Source organism: Bubalus kerabau, chromosome 19 (genome assembly GCF_029407905.1).
Source record: "Bubalus kerabau isolate K-KA32 ecotype Philippines breed swamp buffalo chromosome 19, PCC_UOA_SB_1v2, whole genome shotgun sequence".
Lineage (NCBI taxonomy): Eukaryota > Metazoa > Chordata > Mammalia > Artiodactyla > Bovidae > Bubalus > Bubalus kerabau.
Window position 1 is genome coordinate 46,247,140 of NC_073642.1, and position 12,041 is coordinate 46,259,180.

Below are 12,041 nucleotides of genomic sequence, written 5' to 3' on the forward strand. Positions count from 1 at the left end.
GATATAAACTGGAAAATACAAAAAAGATATCAGTCTGCACCACTAAATATTAATGACAAGTTTGGTTGTTTGGGTGCTGTTTAAACAGCTGGTATTAGGGTTCAGTTTGAGTTTGTAGAGGGTGTCTCTGGTGGCTCAAATGGTAAAGAATCTACCTGCAATGCAGGTGACTGAGGTTTGATCCTTGGGGCTGGAAGATCCCCTGGAGAAGGGAATGGCTACCCATTCCAGTTTTCTTGCCTGGAGAATTCCATGGGCAGAGGAGCCTGGAGGGCTACAGTCTATTGGGTCGCAAAAAGTCAGACATGACTGAGTGACTACACTTTCACTTTGCATGTGTAAAACTCAACAGTGCTGGTTTTTAAATCTGCTTAAAAGGAAGTTAGAAGCAGAGAAGCATGGCTAAAAATATCATATAAATTTTCATTATGCACACAAAAACATTTCCCTTTAGTAAAGATTTTCTCATTATATTTAATGGGAAACAACTAAAATGTCATGAAAACAGTCCAGTAGGGAAACTTTTACTATTTATCTTTCAGATCATATTTTTTTCCTTCAAAATGTGCACATATTCTTGTGATGTTTTCAAAAGTAGGTCCTGATATAGATTTGACTCATCTGTAGATCCTAGAAGAGACACTCTATAGGACCCAGATTTAAATTCAGCAACTGCTTTTTCTAGTTCTTTAGTTATATTCTTTCGCAACTCTCACTGCATCTTGGTCAAGTAAGTCTCCATGCTGTTATTTGAAGGGCGTGGAATTGAGGTAGAAAGCAGTACATTTGCTCTTGGAGTAAGATTTCTATTGAGCACTAAAGTATTATTGAAATTTCCAACACAAGGGGACTCCAGGACTGGCCTCCTGGTGAGAGTGCTGAGGCAAGATCTGTCCTGCTGTTTATCCATCCCAAGTTTGGTACTGACCTCTGCCAGCTTCTCCTTAGTCTTGTCTAGTTTATTTGCCGATGACTTTTTAACTTCTAGTTCTTCTAGGTAGAGTTGCTTATATTTTTCCAACTCTGCTTGGTTAGAATCTTTTTGAAAAATGTTCATCATGGAGAGTTCAGATTCCAAGTCTTTAATTCTGAGTTCCACCTGACTTCTTATTAAAGCATTACTCCTCTCTCTTAACTGCTCTAAGTTTTCTTGAGATGCTGCATGTGCCTGACTTGTGAGTTGACGTACCTTCTTTCAGTCCTGAACCTCATCTTCTAAGTTAGCACGATCACGTGACGTGACCTCCAGTGAAGCCTCCAACATAGACTGCATTTTTGGGGTATCTGCCAGTTCTGGTGGAAGTTGTCTCGCGGCTGCTGTGGTAAATCGCCCTGGGGCTCCTGCCACCGTTGCTGCCGCCACCGCAGGGCCCAGACCCTTGGGGCTCCCAGTCCCAGCTTTCCTGGGGCAGTGCGAGCCCCAGCAGGCTGTGGATTTCCTCCACCACACAAATGTTCTTCGAGTGTGTGAATTATTCCCTGGACCTCATGACTGACTTTTGGAATCTGGGTTTCTTTGTTTTAAACCAAGAACTGTACAGTTCAAGCTGAGTGTGGTTGAAATTAAAGTATAGAAACACCAAAAGAACCGGGAGGTCCTCCTCCTTTGAAAACCTGTATGCAAGCCAGCCTTGTGCCTCTTTTGATTGCCCCCAAGTGCGCATTCAGTTTTAGGTCATTGTCAAATAAGGAGATAAACCACAGATTTCACAGGGCATCATATAAATGTGAGTAAGAGGAATAGAATGAATAAATTTATAGATTTTATTCAGTGAAGTGATGAGTAATGAATAGTTTGTTCATTTACTTTGAAATACAGTCATCTCTTGATATCTGAAGGCAGTTGGCTTCCAGACCCTGTGGATATCCAAATCTGCAGATGCTCAAGTCCCTTACGTAAAATGGCATGGGTGCTTGCGTGCTTAGTCACTCAGTCGTGTCCAACCCTTTTAGACCCCATGGACTATAGCCCGCCAGTCTCCTCTGTGCATGGGATTCTCCAGCAGGAACACTGGTGTGGGTTGCCATTTCCTTCTCTAGGGCATCTTCCCAACCCAGGAATTGAACCGAGGTCTCCTGCATTGCAGGTGGATTCTTTACCATCTGAGCCACCAAGGAAGCCCATAAGATGGTATAGTATCCACATATAACCTATGCACCTCCTCCCATACAATTTAAATCATCTCTAGATTAGTTATTATACCCAACACAATATAAATTCTATATAAGTAGTTGTCAGAGCATGACAAATGCAAGTTTTGCATTTTGGAACTTTCTGGGATATTTTCCCAAATATTTTTGGTCCACATTTGGTTGAATCCATAGATGTGGAATGTGTGGATATGGAGGACTGACTAGAATTACCATTTTTCTTAGCTAAAGCACAGTGATCATTCTGCCTTAGTACAATATATAACAAATCTTCTAATGAAATCATCTCACATCCAGTGTATCTCACTATTAACCTCTGATGTAAAACTTGATTCCAACTAAATCTGATTATATTGCAGGGAATCTAGCATTAAGATGGTCCTAGACATACACATGAAAAAGTTTCTTTGTGTTGCCTACTTTTCCCATTGATGTAACACAAAATATTACTTATGACATCTAGTACAATGATTTAGGTAATAATGTCACCAGCTAAAGCTATGACATGGATATAATACATAGTTTCAGTTAGCCTATCAGACACAAATCTTCAGGAAACTAGGCTTTATTGGTTCAGATACTTGCCTGCTTGCTTTACAGAACACTTTGTTAAGTGAAAGGAAGAATAATGTCTCCAATTGAAAAATAGAGGGAGTTTGGGGCTGGCAGAATGCAATTGCCCAAGTTAGAGCAAACCAAATTGATCTGAAATCATTTAGATAACAATGTGATGGTCAGCGGACAGCATTTGTTTATGAAGACAGATTATGCCAGGCAAATCTGATTTATTTGATCTTATAAAATTACTCAACAAGTTTGTGGATGAAGAAAACTCCATGGGCAAACAATATATCTAAATATTTGTAAAAGCTTTTGATGTGGGTCTGCATGAGATTAAGATAATTGAAATGCTAGGAAGATGTTGCTTGGATAACAATGCAATGGTGAGGTTATCAGATTTAAAACAAAGTAATCATAAAAAATGGATCATAATAGCTAACTGATATATTTGGCAGAAGACCATAAAAGAGCTAGTATCTTTATAGATCAATATGGTAAACAAATATGAAAATGATTTAGTGCACAAAAATTCATTTACTCTTTCTATAGGAGATAACAGATCATAAATAAAAATTAGTTCAGGGACTTCTCTGGCAATCCAGCTGTTAAAACTCTGTGCTTCCAATGCAGGGGTCTCAGGTTCAATCCCTGGTTGGAAAACTAAGATCTCACATGCCACACATCATGGCAAAAAAGTTCAAAATACTTTACTTCTTATCCAAAATGAACTATTACTTTATTCTGGCTTCTACTAATACTTAGAAATTTTATAATTTGTGATGTCTGCTAAAAATATTAACATAGACAATCATAAGCTTGATAGGTTTTCAAAACATAATAAAATTGATAAAAATCTTATAGATTTGTAGCTAATTCCTTTATAGAGTTTTAAAAGCGGAGAGATCACTTAACAGCAAATAGCTATAGGTGCAAGAAATGAGGATGAAGATCAAATGTACATTTCTTATTATAAATCACAATTTCACAGTTTGTAAACTAGAACTATATTTTGGAAGACATATTTTTTTAACATCTGATACAAGTTTTAAAATATGCATTCTCTCTGAGAATGCAGCATAGTTCACGTAGTAGTAGCATTTCTACTACTCTGTATCTACCCTAGAGGAAACACTCTTAAATAGACTCAGAGACACAGGGACATGGATATTAATCATCACACTTTGTTAAGTGTGAACACAGAGCAACAGTGAAATAAACAATGGCATATGCACACTAGGGAATATTATACAGTAGTTAAAAAGAAATAGGTGATATAAAATAGATAACCAAAAAGGACCTACTGTATAACACAGGGAACTATACTCAGTACTTTGTAATAACCCACAAGGGAGAAGAATCCATAGTGGCTTCACCAACTTGTTGATACATACATACATTTGTATACATACATACACATATCGCTTTGTTGTACACCTGAAACTAATGCAACGTTGTAAATCCACTATACTTCAATTAAATAAAACAAATGAAATAGACGGATCTATGAGTCATAATGTGGAATGATTTCCAAAACAAATTGTTTTGTGAATAAAGCAAAGTGCAAGAAAAAGAACAAATAGCTGTTGTGATGGTAATAATTTTGAGAGAAACTGAAACTAATTGTAAATAAAAATTAAGGAAATAGGATATGGAAGGGAAAAGGAATACAGCATGATGTGTTTTTAAAGTCTTATTGTAAAATGGACTTTTTCCTTTTACATTTTTTAAAATATATTTTATTCGAGTATAATTGACTTGCAATGTTGTGTTTATTTCTGCTGTATAGCAAAGTGACTCAGTTATATATATGTGTGTGTGTGTGTGTGTGTATATATGTTTTTCATATTTTTTCCATTATAGTTTATCACGGGATATTGAATAGAGTTCCCTGTGCTATAAAATAGGACCTTGTTTATCCACTATATATATAAAAATTTGCGTTTACTAATCCCAGACTTCCACTCCATCCCTTCCACCCACTATTGACAACCACAAATCTGTTTTCTATGTCTGTGAGTCTGTTTCATAGAAAAGTTCATCTGTGTCATATTTTGGATTCCACATATAAGTGATATCATATGGTATTTGTCTTTCTCTTTTTTTTATCTTTCTCTTTCTGACTTACTTCATTTAGTATGATAATCTCTGAGTCCACCCATGTTGCTGCAAATGGCATTATTTCATTCTTTTTTTTAATGAGTAGCAATCCATTGTATATATGTACCACATCTTCTTTATATATTCATCTATCAATGGATATGTAGGTTTCCATGTCTTGGCTAATGTGAATAGTCCCACTATTAACATAGGTGTGCACGTTTCTTTTTGAATTATAGTTTTGTCCAAATATAAGCCCAAGAGTAGGATTGCTAGATCATATGGCAACTCTATTTTTAGTTTTTTGTGAAACCGCCATACTGTTTTCCATAGTGGCTGCACCAACTTATGTTCCCACGAACAGTGTAGGAAGGATCCCTTCCACTGCACCCTCTCCAGCATTTGTTATTTGTTGACTTTTTAACGGTGGCCATTCTGACCAATGTGAGGTGGCACTCATTGTAGTTTTGATTTGCATTTCTCTAAAAATTAGTAATGTTGAGCATCTTTTCATGTGCTTGTTGGCTATCCATTACATCTTCTTTGGAGAAATGTCTGGTTAGATCTGCCCATTTTTCAACCGGATATTTTTTGTTGTTGTTTCTGAGTTATATGAGCTATTTGGTATGTTTTGGAAATTAAGCCCTTGTCAGTCACATAAAAAAAATACTTTCAATATATATGCACATATGTTACATTAAAAGGTTTAACAATATCTACATAATAGCTACTAACCAGTCAGAACTGACAATGGCCAGGGCTCTGAGCAAGGGTAAGGCTCTAAAGGCCTGTTGGTATGTTGGACATTAACTCTTTAACTGATGGAAAATGAGCAAGTGAGTGGTGTTTGGGAGAGGCTGAAATGTCTGCGTGAGCCAAGGTAAGGCCATTTGGAAGGTGATGGCTATTTGCTGATTGGTTATGGAAGTAGTTTAATATTTTAACAACTGATGTAGGTTTGCTGGTGGGTAGCAGCTTTATAGTAGCCAAAGGACCTAAGAAAAATAAAAAACAGAAATTTTTGAATAGGTTAAATTATAAATAGTAAAATACAATTCAAATAAACAGACCACAAAGCATTAAATTTCATTGGTAATTAAATAAGTATAGATACTTAGTAACAGCAGGACTTTTTCCTTATTCAACTTGGAAATGTTTTTTTCTCAGAAGTGGCAAAATATATAGTTAAGGGGAAAAGGTAAAGAAAAGGCATTTCTAAGCCTACTGATAGAAGCCTAAATATGTACAACCTTTCTGAAGGACATTTTCTTAATAGTCACCAAAAAAGTTTAAAATGTAAGTCGATTGAATGGTTCTGGTAAACTAGATGAATCCTCCCAATAAAAATAATTAAAAGATCCAGATTTAAAATTTATTCTTCAAGCATAAAAGGATATGAAAAGGTAGTTTGGAATTACCAGACTAAAGGTGAAGGAGAAACGGGAATCCAAATATGTTCTGCCCTGAGGGAATTTGCTGATTGGCAAAAATCAGAGTATTTGTCTGGGCTTCTCTGGTGGCTCAGTGGTAAAGAATCCACCTACTGAGCAAAAGATGTGGGTTTGGTCCCTGGGTCAGGAAGATCCCCTGGAAAAGGAAATGGCAACTCACTCCAGAATTCTTGCCTGGGAAATCCCATGGACAGAGGAGCCTGGCGGGCTGCAGTCCATGGAATTGCAAGAGACACAGCTGAGTGACTAAACGACGACAGTATTTGTCTTGATGGACTTGCAAGTGCAAAGGAGACAAAAAGCAAACTCCAGGACTTGTACATGACAGGAGGTCTAATGGAAGACCCTTCTCCACAAGATACTGAGATTCCAAAGCCCTTGAGTATTTACTGCTTGTATTCAAATTGCCTAGGTCAATGAGTCTCAAAGCCTTGAACCTGGGTTAAAATAATTGTTTGGCAGTGTCTCCAGATGCTTGGCAGAAAGAAATACAGGTCTGCTCTTGAGGAAGGTACTTTTATCATAGGCCTAAATAATTTCTATAAATAATTTGTCAAATATGATGTTCAGCACATTCTCGTATCTGGCAGAATATGAGAATGTATTGTCTTTTCAATGATAATCAGGTGCACGAGGAAGCCAGATTAAATGAACAAGAGTCATCAGAGACAGCAAACAACAAAAACAGACCCATGAAGACTTTAAATACTAGAATTATGAGGCATGGACTATAGCACAATTATGGTGATGTTTAAAAATGTAAAGGAAAAAAAAAGATGTAAAATATCAGCTTGATGCTTTCTACAGAGAACAGGAAACTATAGAAAGTAAATAGCAAATCTGAATTTGAAAAAAGAACACATGTATACCTGTAGCGGATTCATTTTGATATTTGGCAAAACTAATACAATTTTGTAAAGTTTAAAAATAAAATAAAATAAAAAAAAAGAAAAAAGAACCAAGTACAATTTTACTGTGAGTTTAATATTGTGACTTTATTTTAAACAAAAATATATAGATATATTTTATAAATAAAAATATTTTTTATGAGTAAACTTACAAATAAAAATTTTAAGTCCAACAAGATTTTAAGTGTAGGTTAGACACACCTTTAAGACTTAATGAATCTGAAGATACATCAAGGGAAATGATCCAGAATGCAGCCTTCAGAGGCGAAAAGAAGAGGGGATAAAAGAAACAGAAGATATAGTGAGAATGTCTAACATGGGTTCAGCCACATTTCTAGAAGGAGAAGAAAGAGAATGAGATAAAACAATTCTTTGAAGAGTTAACTGCTGAGGAATTTCTAAGCTGACAAAAGACTTCATGTCACTGATTTTAAGAAGTCTTATGAAAGTATGATTAATGAAAAGAAAACCATATCTAAGCCCATTGAAATAAAATGTCTGAAAACCAAAGACAAAGAATAAATATTAAAAGCAGCCAGAGAAACAGATAAATTACTTTCAAAAGAGCAACAATATACTGATAGCTGACTTTTCACAAGTGAAAAACAGGAAAGAGAAGACAGTGAAATGTTATTTTCAATGTGCTAAAAGAAAATAGCTTAGAATTCTATAGGTGGATAAAGACACACTGGAGCTAACATATTTTGCTCCTAGCAAGTCTATAGTGAAGGAAACTTTAAAGCATGTTCTTTAGGCAGGAGAAAAATGATCCCACCCTGGAAGTCTGAGATACAAGAAAGAATTGAAAGTCAAGACAGTGGAAAACTTGCAGGTAGATCTAAGGAATATTATCTGTGAAAAACAATAATAATGATGTCTTGTAGATTTTTTAAAATACAAAACAATAGTAACATATGTCAGAAAGAGTAAATGCATTAAAGTTTTCTAACTTTCTTAATATTTTAAAAATAACCTTTGATAAATTAAAAATTTGTGATATAATTTAAGAATTAATAAAAAATATAAGCAAAGAGTATAATTTTAAATTAGTAGAGAGTGGGAATTTGATACATAAAAATGAGAAATCAATATAAAATGCAAAAAAAAGAAAATGTAACAGATCAGACAAATGAAAAACACTTTTGAAGAGGGTAGATTTCATTTTCAGTATAGTAGCAATTACACAAATGTAAAAGGACTAAAGCATATTAAAAAGCAGAGACATTACTTTGCCAACAAAGGTCCGTCTAGTCAAGGCTATGGTTTTTCCAGTGGTCATGTATGGATGTGAGAGTTGGACTGTGAAGAAGGCTGAGTGCCGAAGAATTGATGCTTTTGAACTGTGGTGTTGGAGAAGACTCGTGAGAGTCCCTTGGACTGCAAGGAGATCCAACCAGTCCATTCTAAAGGAGATCAGCCCTGGGATTTCTTTGGAAGGACTGATGCTAAAGCTGAAACTCCAACACTTTCGCCACCTCATGCTAAGAGTTGACTCATTGGAAAAGACTCTGATGCTGGGAGGATTGAGGGCAGGAAGAGAAGGGGATGACAGAGGATGAGATGGCTGGATGGCATCACCGACTTGATGGACATGAGTCTGAGTGAACTCCGGGAGTTGGTGATGGACAGGGAGGCCTGGCGTGCTGCAGTCCATGGGGTTGCAAAGAGTCGGACAAGCCTGAGCAACTGAACTGAAAAGGACTAAATGCTCCAATTAAAAGTTAAAGATTATCTGACTGGTTAAAATAATCCAGCTACTGTTAAGTGGAGACACCCTTAAAACATAATGATAAAAAAGGTTGAAGTCAAATACATACGTTGTAAATGCCCATCAAATAATAGTTGATGTGTCTAGAAGAAAACATCAGACAAAGCAGACTTTAGCTCAGAAAGCATCACTACAGATAAAGAGAGATACTGTATACTTCTGAGACATTTGGTTATCTGAACAGATAATGTTTTAATTTATATGCACCTATGACAAAGTCTCAAACTGTTCGGAGTATAAATGAGAGACTGCAAAGAGAAATATCATAATTTACCTTGGTTCAAACGGTAAAAGAATCTACCTGCAATGCAGGAGACCTGGGTTCAATCCCTGGGTCAGGAAGTTCCCCTGGAGAAGGGAATGGCTACCCACTTTAGTATTCTTGCCTGGAGAATTCCATGGACAGAGGAGCCTGGCAGGCTACATACAGTTCCTGGGGTTGCAAAGAGTGGGACATGATGTGCAACTAACACTTTGACCATATATATGTGGAAGGAGGAATATATAATATATATATTATATATATATATACCATATATATAATACTTAGTCTGTTGTTGTTTAGTCACCAGGTTGTGTCTGACTCTTTTGTACTTGGTATATACAGCTGCAAAATATATGCACATTCTTTTCAAGCATATGAATGGGATTTATTTAAATTATAGATAAAAATTGAGAAGGCTTTTTTCCCCCAGCCATGTAGACAGCCATCGTTATTATTTCAGAATTTTTACTGAGACACACACACACACATTATTCTGTGTAATCCTAAACTGGTTATATAGTCTCTACCCTTGAGTTTACAAGCAACACAAGTATATAAATAGCGATAGAGAAAAAAAATCAATAGTGAGTACGAGTAAGAGTCAGTGCTGTTGAGAATATTAGTTCATCACATTCAATTTAGTTCTCATTAGATGATGTAGGCATTGTTATACCTAATTTAGAGATTGTTGAGACTCAGAGAGATGGAGTAAATTTTCCAAGATCACCTCTTCATTAAATGACAGTGTTAGAATTGAAATCTACTTGTTTTATGAGCAATAAACCAACTCCATAAAATAATATCTTTTTGAGTCTGGAAGTAAGGCAGTAGGTTTTCAGATAGAAGGATCTCTATAAAATTAGGAAGATGAAGTCTTTGTGCAGCCTTCACAAAGGTTTTAGTGTTTATAGATAGGAGGGTTATAGACTGAGCTGAAGAAGTAGCTAAAAGAATTTGATGAGAGAAGTATCTTAGAAGACAGAGCTGGGGCTGGTGATTGGGAACATGAGAACGGCTGAGAGCAAAGAACTGTCATGTTTCCTACACAACAAATTAAAATGCCTTCCATTGTGGCATCTGATGCCATTGAAAATCATTTTTTTCTAGTTCAAGCTCACTCTTTTCCAATTGCTTACAGTTTCTGAAGTGAATCTCAGTTTCAACAAGGCAGTCTTTCATGGCCAAGTGAAAGTCAAATTTTCTTTCTACTTCCCAGTTTTTAAGAAGGTGTCAACTATCTATTTCACTGCTTAACATGGGGAGAAAAGCACTTATAGAGATACTATACTAATATAGTTCAGCAATCAATCATTTAAATCCATTCAATATTTGAATAATTAAGGCCATATCATCTTCTGTCAACTACTTTTAAAATTGTTATTTTTAATTTAATTTTAAAAATTTCATTTAAATATAGTTGACTTACAATGTTGTATTAGTTTCTGGTATACAGCAAAGTGATTGTTGTATGTGTGTATATATATATATATATATATATATATATATATATATATATATATATGTAATTTTTTTCCAGATTATTTTCCCTTATAGGTTGTTACAAAATATTAAGTATAGTTCCCAGTACTCTAGCTTCTTGTTGGTTATCTATTTTATATACAGTAGTGTGTACATGTTAATCCTAACTTCCTAATTTATTCCTCCCCTCCCCTTTCCCCTTTGGTAACCGTAAGTTTATTTTCTGTGGGTCTACTTCTGTTTTGTATATAAATTCATCGATATAATTTTTTTTTTAGATTCCACATATAAGCATATCATATTGCAAAATGGCTGTCTGGGGAGGCCTTACAAATAGCTGTGAAAAGAAGAGAAGCAAAAAGCAAAGGAGAAAAGGAAAGATATAAACATCTGAATGCAGAGTTCCAAAGAATAGCAAGAAGAGATAAGAAAGCCTTCTTCAGCGATCAATGCAAAGAAATAGAGGAAAACAACAGAATGGGAAAGACTAGGGATCTCTTCAAGAAAATCAGAGATACCAAAGGAACATTTCATGCAAAGATGGGCTCGATAAAGGACAGAAATGGTATGGACCTAACAGAAGCAGACGATATTAAGACGAGGTGGCAAGAATACACAGAAGAACTGTACAAAAAAGATCTTCACGACCCAGATAATCACGATGGTGTGATCACTGACCTAGAGCCAGACATCCTGGAATGTGAAGTCAAGTGGGCCTCAGAAAGCATCACTACGAACAAAGCTAGTGGAGGTGATGGAATTCCAGTTGAGCTATTCCAAATCCTGAAAGATGAAGCTGTGAAAGTGCTGCACTCAATATGCCCGCAAATTTGGAAAACTCAGCAGTGGCCACAGGACTGGAAAAGGTCAATTTTCATTCCAATCGCAAAGAAAGGCAATGCCAAAGAATGCTCAAACTACCGCACAATTGCACTCATTTCACACGCTAGTAAAGTAGTGCTTAAAATTCTCCAAGCCAGGCTTCAGCAATATGTGAACTATGAACTTCCTGATGTCCAAGCTGGTTTTAGAAAAGGCAGAGGAACCAGAGACCAAATTGCCAACATCCGCTGGATCATGGAAAAAGCAAGAGAGTTCCAGAAAAACATCTATTTCTGCTTTATTGACTATGCCAAAGCCTTTGACTGTGTGGATCACAATAAACTGTGGAAAATTCTGAAAGAGATGGGAATACCAGACCACCTGATCTGCCTCTTGAGAAATTTGTATGCGGGTCAGGAAGCAACAGTTAGAACTGGACATGGAACAACAGACTGGTTCCAAATAGGAAAAGGAGTACATCAAGGTTGTATATTGTCACCCTGTTTATTTAACTTATATGCAGAGTACATCATGAGAAA

The 12,041-nt window shown here is 36.0% G+C and overlaps 1 pseudogene; it reads right to left on the bottom strand.

Annotated features, from left to right (window-relative positions):
- Positions 1 to 538: 538 nt before the first annotated feature.
- LOC129633930 (ankyrin repeat domain-containing protein 26-like) lies at positions 539 to 1,057 on the bottom strand (annotated as a pseudogene).
- Between the last annotated feature and the right edge of the window lie 10,984 nt (positions 1,058 to 12,041).